The sequence below is a fragment of the Sceloporus undulatus genome, chromosome 3 (assembly GCF_019175285.1).
Source record: "Sceloporus undulatus isolate JIND9_A2432 ecotype Alabama chromosome 3, SceUnd_v1.1, whole genome shotgun sequence".
NCBI lineage: Eukaryota > Metazoa > Chordata > Lepidosauria > Squamata > Phrynosomatidae > Sceloporus > Sceloporus undulatus.
In genome coordinates, this window is record NC_056524.1 from 120,284,826 (window position 1) to 120,299,614 (window position 14,789).

Below are 14,789 nucleotides of genomic sequence, written 5' to 3' on the forward strand. Positions count from 1 at the left end.
TAGATTGTCCATCTAAATTGTACTCCTTGGCACCCCATTGTGATGATCTCTGGAACTGCTTCCACAGGGCTCACGACTGGGAAGTGGTGGAAGGAGACTGCCCTTGGGGCTGATCTGAGATTGGCCTGAAACAGATGGGCTTAAAGAAGCTCCTTCTGGCCACTTTGAAGGCATGACATTTACATGACACATGCCCCCCAAAGCAGCCCATAGCCACTTAGATGCCATGCTCCAGTCCTTTGAATCAGAGCAAAAAGGAGCAAGGATAATCTGGCTCCTGGCAATGCAGCTTGGATTCTGTGATGGCAGCCTGCTTTGGGAGTGGGCCATGTGGTTGCCACAGTCCCAGCCCTCTTATGGCTGGAGCAGCTTCATGCCATGCCTTCCCTCCTGTCTGTTCCAGGCACATCTTACAAAGCCACAGGCTTTGGGAGGGAACACTTCAGATTTGGCCTTCCAAATATGACTGTCTGATATAGCAACCAATTTCTTTACATTGCGCTTGGGGTCAGGCAATTCACCTAAGGGATTGCTGAGGAGGTGTCCAAGGGTGATATTTGGGCCTCATCTGGACCCACACCAGGTTTCCCCCCCTCGCCTTTGTTTTGTCAGTTTGCTTATTCCCAGGCCTTAAACAGTTTAAATAGGTTATATCATTATTGTGAAAAAGCTGGAAGGTAAATGAATAAAATAATAATTATAATAATTTTAGCAGTTTTACCGCTCTGTGTGAGAATACAAGGGTTTATGCACAATTGTTATTGTTATTTTTGGGGGGATGGAGTGAAGACACAGAATAAATTACTTATCTTGAAAACAGTCCTGAAGAATCTTGTGGTTTAATGATCATTCAGTGTGTCAAGGTGAGTATTAATGAATATTTATTAATGAAGGGAACATATAACTCCCCTGTAACAGGCTAGTGGTTTGTTTCTGACCACAGTTTAAAATGTAGTTTAAAATGTTGGTTATTACACATAATGCTCTGTATGGCTTGGGTCAATACTATCTAAAAGCTGGATTTTTCCTATATAACTCTGCCCAAATAATGAGATCTCTGAGGAAAGATTTCTTCATGTTCTCAGCACTCTCACAAGCGTGCTTGGTGAGGACACAGGAGGGCCTTTTGACTGGCTGATCTCTGACTGCTGAACTCCATCCCAAGGGAGGCTGGTTTAGTTCCCTCTCTGCTTTACTTCTGATGGCATGCAAAAACTATTCCATCCAGCCACCCACCCACCCTTTTTAGACAGGCTTTTCAGGGTTCTTAATACATTGTTTCTGCACTTGTTTCTCATCAGTTATGCTTTAAATCTGGTGCTGTTTTTATCAGATAATTTATTTAATTTAATACAACCCCCACTCCCCCCCCCGGTAGCCAGCATGGTGTAGTGGTTTGAGGGCTGGACTACAACTCTGGAGAACAGGGTTCAGTTCCCAGCTTGACCATGGAACACACTGGGTGACCTTGGCATAGTCACACTCTCTCAGCCTCAGGGGAAAGGCATTGGCAAACCTCCTCTGAAGAAATCTTGCTACAAAAATCCCATGATAGGGTCACCATAATTCAGAAACAACTCGAAGGCACATAACACATAAAGATTCATGTTGCAAACTACTGTATCTTGGGTTCTGTACTGTGAGAAATATGGGATATAATATTATTTGCCTCCCCAACCCTGACAATTATATACTCCTAAAGAAGACATTTCCCTTTTGTCCAGAAGTGTGTATAATTTATGGCTAAGATTTATCCAGAAACACTATTTTATGCTCAGTCTTATAACTGCTATCCTAGGAAGTGTGTGGTCCCTGCAAGACACTAGAGGAGCAAACTAGTTCCAACCCCCTAGGAAATGGTCCATCTCTGTTGTAAAATGTGACAAAATGAGGTGCTTGTGATTTATGTTGAACTTCATAGTGTAGTAAGAAGGTAACAATTATAATATTTAAAGCAAACCTGTAAATAAAGTCAGTATCATTATTTTCATATTGGAGATGAGGGAAGTGGAACAGAGAGACTGATACAATATATGTTTAAGGTTACCTAGCAACTTCAGAGTAGAGCTGGGAAGTAGTCAGTGGCATTTACATGTGGACAAGTGCTTACCATATCTATACTTTCTGAATCTGTATACGTATTGTATACATATTGGAGCATATAATCACAGTCAGCGTAATGATAATAAAAATGCATATTGGAAAACCTTTTCTCACATCTCCAGTTCCCACCAACTGTGCCTCTGAGGACAATGGATATGAGAGAAGATTCTTCCCTGAAATTTCCTTCAAAACCTAATAGGTTTTCAAAAATGAAACAAACTACGGAAACTATTTTACCAGATACAGCAACAGTATGAATGATCAATGAATCAATCATATTCTTCAGACCAATTAGACATTATCATCCCTTTCTATCTCTAGTGACTACAATAAACTAGCCCTTGTAAATGTTATTTAATTATTTAGGCCCTGTTTAGATGGGCCATTAAGCCCATACTCAGTACCTGCTAGGGTTGCCCGGGAGCGTCCTTTTTAGACGCTCCCTAACCCTAGTATGTACTGAGTACATAAAAATGGCAGCGCCCTGTCTACATGGGCGCCTCCATTTTGACGTAACAGCCACGTTGCATCCAAACGGCAAGCACGTGACCATTACGTCTTGGTGCCGCTGAAAGGCGCTTGTGGTGCCCTTTCAGCAGCACCCAAAGGAGCTCCAAAACGGAGCTCTTTCTGCACCAGTGTTACTAAAGAGAAAGGGGCCAAGCGGCCCCTTCCTCTGCCTCCCCACCACTGTCAGGGTGTCCTTGGGGCATGAAGCCCCAAGGACACCCCTTTCCAGGCCATGGTGAAGCGGCGTTTTGCCACTTCCCTGAGGCCAGGAAAAGCGGTGGATCGGGGCTGCTGTGGCAGCTCAGGCCCTGATCTGTCGGGGAAAGGGGTGGGTGCAGGCAGTCTGTATCCCACCTTAGTTATTTAACCAATTGCTTACATGTTTATCTCACCTTACCCTGAATAAGGTCAAGGCATCATACCTGCTTTCCATCATCCTTCACCTTCACAAAAACTCTGAGAGGTAGATCAAAGTGGCCATCAGTGAGAAGTCACTCAATGAGTTTTGTGGCTCAGTAAGGATTAGAATCTGGATCTCTCAAGGTTATAATTAGTAGTCATTATACAAACTTCTTACAATATGTGTAAATAACAGTGAAGCATACATCTTTCTTACTTTTTTGTTGCTAGTAATACACTTAGGAAAAATCAAAATCTGCTGTCATTATAACAAAAGAAATATAAATTTTGAAATATTTGAAATTTTCAAATGCAACAGAATTGTACAGTAAGCTATGTCCTCACTGTCATCATGTACATGGAATTCAGACCAGAAACCCTGCTCTCCAACTACATTTGCTTTGCTTTTCATTCTTAGAATGCAAACTGTAAAGGTGCAAATGAGAAATTCTGACTAGCATCCTGTGTGTGAATTAAAATAGCACAACTTATACCATCATAGCTCACTTTTTTATGGGGTCTGGAAAACAAAATTAGGTTGAAATTCCATTCTGACCAAGAAACAATGAAAATTACTCCTAAACCTACCTTGTAAGCACAGCAGCCCCACAACAGGGTCCTTTGTCTGTTGTCATGGAGTGAGAGAAAGAACAGGGATGTGTCCAGTTATTTTCCTGTAGCTGGACACCCTCCAAAAATGTCATCTGTAGAGAGGTTTCCAGGACCCCAGTCTCTGAAGTCTCTGAAGATGCCTATCACTGAGTTACCAGCTACAGAAATATTTCTGGATGCAGACTTACTCATCTCCATGATCTTTGACAACATGGAAATGATAATACGGGGGCAGGGATGCACTGTTTACAAGTAGGGTTGCCATATCCCGCCTGTGGACTTTCCCGGTTTTGGGCAGGTCCGCACGGTCCCACCCCGGTTTGGCCCCGCCCCCGGGATTTCCCCCGCCCCTGGGCAGAGGGAAGAATTCCCTCCCCACTTGGGCTCTGCCACCGCAGCAACAAGGCTGGGGCCCAGGCCGGGAGAGAAAGCCTCCCCTCAGTGAGGCTCCTATTCAAGTGTAGGACACACCAAAAAATATGTGTCCTACATTTGAAAATTTTGTCCTACATTTGTCCCGGTCTGGAGGTCCTGACGAATGGCAACCCTATTTACAAGGATAGCTTTTGGAGGGTAGCATCATATGAAATAGCTACTGAGATGTAACTACGTAACAGACCTACATCTTTTGATGCAGGGTATGGTTTTTGAGCACAACAGTATTGATAATAAAACAACAATAGTAAAGCAGCAGCAGCAGCAACAACAATTTCTGCTGCAAAAGGAACACTGAAGGTAGTTTACAATTGCAAAGTTTCCAAAGACATGTGTTCCTAGCAGACCAGGTAGGAATTACTCTGGACCTCTTGTTTGGAAGGCCTAGTTGAAGAGCTGTTTTAAGCCTCAGTTAAGTCTGGACATGTAGCCATTTTCCCCCTCTTCCTCCTTTTTTTAAACTTTGCATAAGAGAGATCACCCAGACCAAATACAAACTACTACTGGCCATGTACTATGACTTTTTAGGTGCACCCACACACTCCTTATTTTCCCCATTCTAAATAGCCAGCAAAAATCAGGGACAGAGTAGGTAAAAATTCAGTCCAGCTGAAGTTGCTCAGAACCTATCCAAAGTATTTCTGCTGCCTGAAGCCGCACACCAAGTGTTCTCTTTCTCTCTCATACACATATCACATGCACAAAAAGCAGTCTGGACTGACCACTGAATCTTATTTCAGTACTGGAAGAAAATATTTACTAGGGATAAAACAAAGATATTATGCCAAACAACCTTGAATACAGGATTATCAAATGTATTGGCCAAAACAGATAAATTGGGCTACAATGGACCTAAAGAATAAATCTGCATGGCATCTGAACAGCTGAAATATTCACAGTTGACTTTAAGTCACTTAACCATATCATTCCAGCTGTTATCATTAGAAAAATATATATTTCTCTCTGGCAAAAAGCAATGATATGTTAGGATAAAGCAATGAGCCAACTTGAACTTGGTATAATCTCTCATGGGAAACTTCTAAGTGAAACAGATCCAATAACACTGAGTTCAGTGTCCTTTACAGATGTAAGATGCCTTATTCTTTGCTCAAAACCTGAATTAACCAAAACACAGAGGGTATCTACTATATGATTGTATGATGTTTATTTACACTATAGCTTGTTTATACACTAACCAGACCCAATCCTTCTAAATTTCATTAACTGCTTCATACAGTGCTCTATCAGGGTAGAGACAATCTCCACAAAATGCACTCTTTGTATTTTGGGGAAATGTATATTGCTAGATCCTTCTGTGGCAGTGGGGAAATAGTTACAGTATCTTGGAGGAAATATGAAAAATTTTCAGAGATTTTGAAGCAAATAAACAAAAAGAGGAATTTACTGTGGAAAATAAGTACCTGTACTGGAGTAACATGTTAGCCCTATGCAGATGGAATGTTATCTAGGGCCCAGAACAAGACAAGCCAAATGAAGCAGCTTCTGGACACTTTGGAGGCATGGTGTTCAAATAACACATGCCTCCAAAGCAGCCCAAAACCATGCTGAAGTTGTGCTGTGGTCCTTTGGACATGAACAAAAAGGAGCTAGGATGATCTGGCTCCTGGCTATGTGGGCTGGGTCTTGTGGCTGCTGCCCACTTTGAGAGCAGGCCGTGAGGAAAGTGCAATCCCAATCCACTTGCAACAGAGTGTACTTGGGCCACTCTTTCCCGTCCATGTGCTCCTGCCCTAGGTAAAATAGAGGGAATATGATAGCCCTGCAACCTCTGTCCTTGCTCTTTATGTGTGATGACTTAAAATAAGTCTCTTCTATCCATCTAAGTTCTCCATACAATGCAACATTAGCAAAACAAATTGTGTGATGAACCTTTCTGTACAGGAAATATTATGTTGTTCTCAGACAAGTGATCTTTGAATGAGACAAACAATGAAAAATCCAGAGGGTAGTGCTGAGAGATTTTTTTGACCGCTTTGGCTGGTGGCCTGTGGAGTCTCTCAGGGCTCTGTAACCACCCCCCCCCATATGAAATTGTTGGGTGTTGTGTAGAGATTTAAAGTCTGATGCCACAAGTGTGTTGGTGATGCCCAACTCTATTTCCCCATACCACCAAAAACCTAGGGAAGCTGCTTCAGTTCAAAACCATGGGTTGTTTGGCTTTGACAATTGTAATGACTGGGCCTCCAGTCTTTTGAGGACTTTTGTGAGGCAATAAAGAGTTAAGCTGGGACATGCAAATGAGTAATTACATCGCAATTGACGGAAGGCCTGTCAGGGATGATGGGAGTTGTAGCTCTTCACCTCTGGCTCGAACTCACCACCTGGTTGTGCACCGCGCTGACCAGTTTTGGCCAGTGGTTATAGCTTAGCAGAGTTACAGAGAATAGGCTGAAGACCCCGACAAACTCTCCAAGCCTTCTCGCTCTTGCTTCCACAGAAGTCTTCACCCTTCTTCAGGATCCAGCTGGTTCTTGTAGCTTCACCCAAGACACCAGATGACTCAGTAGTCTTATATAAAAGATCTACTTTATTCTACTATATACAGCTCCAAAACTATCCAACACAACAATACTCAACTCCTCACTCTACTACTACAATCCACTCTACTACCCACTACTACTACCCACAAAATACATTGGGATCCATAGTCATTATTATAGTCAATGCAAGATACCACCCACTGTTGTCTGTTTCCACCCATTCTCATTGGTTCTCTTGGTTCATCCTACAATTAGTGGTTTCATCATCTCAGCCTTGACCACTTAACAATTGTTAGGTGTGTCCAATTATTCACTTTACATTTCTTGTCCTTGGCATTCAGGACTTGTTAATTCCATTATCATTTACACCTGTGTGGTTCCCAATTGGCTTCTGCTGAGTCATCCTGACTCTTACATACATGTTTTATTTCACTTACTGTATATCCCATGTTGCTTTTTCCTTGACAAGGCCTACCTGGCCAATCAGTGAACAGGAGCGAGAGTTTCTTGAGCCTGTGTCAAAAAGCATACTTCAGGGAGATAGTTTGTGCTAAGCCAAGGCTAGTAACTACATCTCAACCCCATCTAGGCCAAAGAGTCCATCTCTGTATCAGTTACTTAGGAATGTGTCAGATAGAATGGTTAGGCCTTAATAATTTTGTTTCTGTTGGCTTGCTTGAAATGAATATCTGATAATCATACGTATTGTACCTGCAGGGTCAAAAGATCTTGTATGATTTATATTATTTTTGTTAATAGAATAAATATATTTTTAAAAAGTATCTACTATTCCTACACTTCTTTACACAAGCCTTAGTTTGGTTATCGCTTGCTTAGTTTAGAAAGAGAAGGGAGCTATAAATCCTTAACAAGTACCAGTGTGTGTTAAGGAAAGGTTATCATAAATTCACTGGGTGGTGGCAGCATGATTCAAAGTTCTCCAAGAGTCTCATTCAACTTTGCAGGGAGTGTGAACTGAGGACAAGAGATTCGGGGAAAAATAAAGGATCTGCTGGGACTAAGTGCCAAGGCAGGGCCACTGTTTGGGTTGCTTGGACCACAGGGATTATCACAACAATGGATTGGATGAAGGTTTTTTGTTTGTTTGTTTGTTTTTAATGGAGCTTAATCTGGGGAATACAGAGATTCTCCTTGTCAATTGAAAGACAAATCATTGAATGAGGATAACTGGATTACCATACAACTCCATTGCTACAAAAGCTCCACTGGCTGCTATTCAGTTTCTAGACATGATTCAAAATGCTGGTTATGATTTATAAATCCCTATATGGCTTAAGTCCATTTTCATCTTACCCAACCTACCATATCTTTACACATGAGCCTACACAGGCTGTGCAGTCCTAAAATGGGACCTTATCTCAGTACCACCACCTTCAGAAACAGTTGTTTCGGATGCAATATAGGGACTTTTTGATGGTTGCTTTCCCCTCCCTTGCCTCAATAATACAATACATAAATAGAATTCTTGTGAGATAATTTTAAATCCCTCAAAAATATTTTAAATGTAAAAAAAATGATGACGTCCACAATTAAGAAAAGGTCAGTATAGTGGATACAAGATGCTGGGGGGAGATGTTGAAAGAATGTGAACACAGCATGCCATATAAACACCTGGTGAGGAATAGAACCAAAATAACTTGATCAAAGAAAAAAATAAAAATGACTGATAGCTTGGATAATTAAACTAATGTAAAGGAAATCTGTTAGAAGAATCCAAGGAAAGGTGACCGTGAAAGACTGTGAGGGATGAGACTTCACAAGGACAAATATATAAAAACATAGGGCATGAACGATCCAAAATTAAGTACTGTGTACTTGCTTTGCACAGAAATTGAAAGCACATTTCTTGAAATCAGAAGAGGGGTTTTTGCTTTTATTCATTTGTGCCACATTGTGAGACCATGTGATCAGTGTGTGAACATTTAGATTAAACAACATTAAGACAGATTGTGTAAACAATCACTAGTTAGAGATTTTTTGGATCATTTTGAAGATCATACAAGGCCAATTTGCTTTAGAAATGGCACTTGTTCATGGCAAAACAAGCTTTGCAAAATAAGGGATGCCTTTTTTTATTCACTTTCCTTACAACTTATAACTACCAGATGGCATCCCACAGTTCTAGCATAGTTTGATGTTAGACTGAGTGGTCCAAGGACCTACAGTAAATATTTGGAAAGTATTCCCTTACTCCCCCCCTCAATCTTTTCATTCTAGTTCTATTTCTGTATCTTTGCTACTGCATGATTTTGAGGATTTTAAACATGTTGCAGTATTTTATGTATTGTGTGTGTGTCCCTTCACATTGCCTGTCAACTTATGGAAACCCCGTGAATTACATAGTGTTTTCTTAGGCAAGGAAAATTCAGAGGTAATTTTGACAGTTCTTTCCTTGGAAATATAGCTGATATTTGCTGGTGATCTCCAATCCAATTAGTAACTGACCCTCTGGGATCTGGTGCCTTAGGGTATTTAGGTCTTTGTGTGGTTACACTGGAGGTTGCAAAGAAAAATACCATAGTTCCCTTAAATTGGACTAAAGATGGGCATGGATTCACTTCCACACTGATATGAGAGTGACTAGCTGTTACTGGTGGCAATAGACCCATCCTTTAAACATATCCCAGCTTGAAAGACAATAGTAAAGAACAGTATAGGTATAATAAAAGACATAGATTTGGTGCGCAACAGGAATTTGAAATGATGTAGGAATATTTGGTATTAAGCAGCCAAACATGTACAATATGTGCTTCTGGTAAAGGAAGGAATAATTATTTGGGATGCTCTTGTAAGGTAAAAAATAACTTTGAATTTACTGTTTCAGGAAATCCATCTTAACTTTAGAAAAGTGATGGACAAAAGAACCTAGCCTATATTTGTTTACAAGAATCCCTAAAAGTGGGCTATCATGTGTAGGGTTAAGTTAGTGGCAATTATTGGAGTTGGAACCCATGACTGTTCCTTTTGTAGGCAAAGGGACCAAAGAGATTAACTTCTTGAAGAAGAGATCAGGGATCTTAACAGGTAAAAAGGAAGCTAAAGGCTAAAGTACATAAAACAATGAGGGATACAGGGAGGTGAAACATACCCAACCTGTTGTGACAGTACATGATCTCAAGCAGCCCCCCTCCCCCCAAAAAAAATTAGTACACAAACTTAATACAGCATATGTTAGGTAAAAAAAGCTTTGTCGTAGGCCATTCTACAGAGAGAGAAAGAGAGAGAGCTCCAAAGGCCATAATATAATATGGGAAGGGGCCTGGGGTTGCTTGCTGAGAAAGAAGTTGTGGCCTAGGCCACATAGTTTTAAATCAAGGGTGGGCAAGTGTGGAAGGGTAAGGGATGCATTAACCCCCAAGGTAGCTTTGGAAAGCTACCCCCCCCCTCGCAACTGCTTCTGGGAGAGGGGAACAAAACAAAACAAAACCCCTAAATGATACATTTTGCACCAAATGACCCAGACATCCTCTAAGGACATGGGTGCATTTTCACCATGTTTTGGGGGCTTTGTGGGCAATTTTAGTGAGTGAAAATCACATCCAATTCATTCTCTGAAGATGCCAGCCACAGATACTGGTGAAACGTCAGGAAGGAACTCTACTCGAACATGGCCACATAGCCCGGAAAACCCACAAAAAACAATAGTTCATTTCCTGTTTTAAAAAAATCTGTGGGTCTAAATTAGTTTGATGGGGAGCAAAGCATAATGAAAACACCCTTCATATCTTCTAGAGTAGTTTGAAGTATTTCTGAGCGCTTTTTAAAAATGCATTTTAACCGCTGGTGGGTGGCTCCAGGCGTGTGAGAATACCTTCCACAGCCCTTGAAGGACATTCTAGAGCCAAAATTTGATCCTCCTGGGAGGTCAGCTGCCTTGACATTTTTAGCTGTGCATGATATAGCAGCATCAATAGTATCAAGATGGACATAAAACCACTCCCAGCTGAAGGCCTGGTGGAATAAGATTATCATAACATTTCAACTTATATTTTCTTCACTACGACTGCATCTGCATTGCAGAAATAATGCAGTTTGATACCAGGTTCCATGTTATGGGATTGTGGGAATTGTAGTTTTGTGAGACATTTAGCCTTCTTTGTCAGAGAACTCTGGTGCCACAATACTCTACAGTTTCCAGAATTTCCTAGCATTGACCCATGACAGTTAAAGTGGTATTAAACCACATTATTTCTGCAGTTTGGATGCAGCCTATCTCTACTATCTTTTGTAATGGTACAAGTTCTGCTTGTCATCTGGACATATTTCTTGTAAATTGATTTTCAAAAATTAACAAAGAAATATTTAATTGAGTGACTCTTCTAGACAAATTGCTACTGATAAGGGGAAACAAGTGAACAATCCTGGCTATTTGCTAAAGATAAGTTATAATGCCACTGCTGTAGCCATTCTAGCTGAAAATATATGAACATCTCTAGCCCAGGAAAATAAATCATGTGATAAGCCACTTTGGAGAGCAGACAAGGCCACATTTCTTCATAAATGTCAGGTGTTCTTGGAGAGATTAATTAGATGTTTTTATGTTGTCCATTTAAGTTTCATCTCCAGACAATTGTGTTTTATCTTGAAAAAGAGCTGGAATTATAAAGCTCTCAAGCTTTGGGCTCATTACTGAAAATGGTTTGTAAAAACAACAGTGTACTCCATCATATTCTCTTTATTTCAGCAGCACAGTCTGCACCCACCCCCACCTCTAACAAGCCTTTCTACAAGATCAAACATTTTGAAAAGCATCTATAAAACAGAAAAACATCAAATCAATGTATTCTAGCACTCTGGGTATTTTCAATAACTTGCAGTAATTCCATTCTGTCACATTTTTCAAATTAATCTTACATTTATTTTAAAAAATGGAATAACTTTCCAGAATGTCACAGCCAGCATGTTCACTGGCCATACTGGATGGAGGATATGGGCAGTTGTAGTTTAAAAAAAAATAGTTCAAGGTTTGCATGTATTTTATTTTCATTTTGCTTTGTACTTTGTGTAAGATTTCAATTTTCTTCTTTGCACTTACATTTCTGCATTTCAAACACATTCTTCCTCATTTGAGTATTTATTTAAGAAAATTTTCACAATTTTCACATTTCACCACCATCTAAAACATGTTTCTTCATAATTGTTTCGCATTATGTGTGCTTGAGCCATTCATATTTTTAAAAGTATGCATTGTTTAGTGTGTACTATACTTTATTACCTGAAAATGTTTGTGTCAACTACATGAATATGTGAATGCTCAAAGTGAACATTCCCAAGTCTTTCAACCAGTCTTGGGAGACATGAAAATGATAGCTGCATTGAGATTATTAAGACTAATGAAATTTCTTCCTCTCATGACTCATGGCCTTTAGATGCATTGCAAGTGCAAAACATTTGGACTTCAAGCTTGGCAACATCTCTGCCCCTCAGAAATTAAATAAGATTTTGTTATGTGGTGATGTCAAAATGTCAAATCGATATAAGGTCAGGATGAAGCCATCACTCTACATTGGGGGAATGATGTGCCCTTCCAGATGTTGCTGGCTTGCAAATTTAGGCAGCGTAGACAGCAGTCTGGTGAGGGATATGTCTAACAACATCTGGAAAACTGCAGGATTCCCATCCTACTCTTATGTAGATTTTGATGATGATGCAGCATTTCCACTGGCATATTCTATTTTCTACAAATAAACCATCTGAGTCTTGCAAAAAACAAAAACAGTAAGGGACTGAGCTAATTGGAGTTTCCATATCACTGCCCTTAAAAAGAACACATTGTTCTTTGTTTCCCCTGCCTGGTAGAACACAGAAAACCACATTATCTCAGAAAGACAGGCGGTTGTCAACATATTTTTACTCAGAGGATGGGATTTTGTCCTCATGGGAAAAGAGGAAATGACACTCATTTGAGAAGGTATTTTAATTTGTGGACAGTTCCTGGGTATCATATGGGGTGGGGGGGGGTCTCAATACAACTTTCCATATATAAATGACTACTTTAACGTGGGTTTTGAGTGAATGTATTTTTAGGGAATATAAATAAATAAAAGCTGACCAATTTTTCCAAATTTAATCAGACCAAAACAAATTGAAATCTTTCACGACAATTACAAGAGACTCTTCCAGATTTATCTGTTCAAACATGAGTCATTAAATTCTTCACCCAAACAGCTACTGCTCTTAATCGCATTAATGGGAAATGGTTGAAATACATTGTATCTTAGGAACTGAAATCCCATTTCACACCTAATAAACCTACTTTTTCATACAAGTTACTTTTCTTCAGCAGAAACTTGTTCAAGTGATATTCCTGTAATACAGCCACATAGCAGGGCAACTTTTTCCTGCTAGTACAAAGCTCATTGAATGCCCTAAATACTAAATAGCTTAGGTCTTAACATGATCCTCCGACATGATCCTGTATATAAATATGGGGTCTCAAGTGCAGCCACATAAGCAGGATCAATATAATTACATGAAGACTGTGAAAGAGTTATTGGAGTGAACAGTGTGCAGAACTAGAATTCCTAGGCCAATCTTTCTTTTCCTTCCTTCCTTTTTATTTTAAGACATGGAGCTCCCAAACCTAACCATTTCTATGCCAGTTCAGAGCAAGATGCATTTAGTGAGCATTCTCTTTTCATAGACTGTTTCCTCAGAAGACCATAAAACTAGCTTTTCCCTCTTGTTTCTCCCTCAACACATGAAAATATGAGGAATGCCACGAAGGAAGCAGAAAGGAAGGCTGGTACAGTGGACCCTTGTTATACGCTGGGGTTTGGTTCCAAGATCCCTCGTGGATAACAAAATCCGTGGATGTTCAAGTCCCATTAAATATAATGACATAGCAGCGCTGTGTAAATTTACAGCGCTTTATAAATAAAGGTTAATAATAATAATAAAAAAATAATAAAAATAATAAAAATGGTGTCCCTTATAAAAAAATGGAAAATCAAGGTTTGATATTTGAAATTTATACTTTTTTTTGAACATTTTCAACCCGTGGATGTTTGAATCCGTGTATAAAAAATCCATGTATTAGAAGGGCTGACTGTATACATTTTCAGCAGGCCACCTACATGTGTTACTGAAAAGACTGTTAAAAACAGCCAGTTCAGTTAGATTAACTAAGGGTCTATACACACTACCTCTAAGGGGTGGCCTGCAGCCACCCCTTTTAATGCCAGATCAGGGCCACGACAACTGCATGCCATGGCCCTGATCTCGCTTTTCCATGGTTCAAAAAGGAGCTGCAAAAAGTGGCTTCTTTTTTCACCTCAGAAAGGGTGTGGCTTTTTTGGCACTCCTTTGGCACGGCATCATGTAAATGCAGCACCAAAGGAACACTGTGACGCCGCACACCATGTGGTGAGGTATGCAGCATCACATTGGCCTGGGGGTGAAGTAGGCGCATGAGTTGTGCAGACACCCTGCCCCAACTCCACACCCAGGCTGGCCTTAATGGCTGGTCTGTACACCCCCTATTTCAGTGTGGCATAAAACCACAGCATGAAAGTGCACCATGGAAGTAACTCTATAGTCAGAGTAATCATAAAATACCCTCAGCTGTTACAATCTGTTCTGATTATTTAATGGGTCTGCTTCAGGGATGGACAACTTTCTGTATCAGGATACATGAGATATTTAATGGAAGCCACTTAGATCAACTAATGTTGCTGTCAAATTTCAGCAGCTGATTTGGTGGCTTTCTGTTATCTAGGAAGGGGACAGAATGCTTCCTTGCATCAAAGATTGGCTCCAGGCATGGCTTCAGTCTACCTTTTTCCCTTTCAGAAATGAAATAAATTTGTATGGAGGGGCAGGAAAGGGAGTGTGGCAGTAATATATTTTAAAAATTCTCTCCTCTGATTTCCAACAGTGGCAAACATGTATCCTGATACAGAAAGTTGTCCACCAGGGCTGAGAAAAATAGCTGGGGGAAGAAGCACATATAACTTTTTGGTCCACATGGCATTCCAATGTTCAAGTCAGAACATTATAATATAGTCTCCTGCTCTTCCTCTGCCACCATCCTTTTTCCCCAGCCCAGGACTGTTAATACTTAAAAAAATCACCTCATGCAAAAGTTTAAAATGCCATTAAACTAGTGACACAATTTAAAAGAGTCAAATATTTAGCCATTAAAAAGGAAACAATAAATAGTCAATAAAGCATAGTATGTTAGCCTTGAGCAATCCATCATCAAAGGCC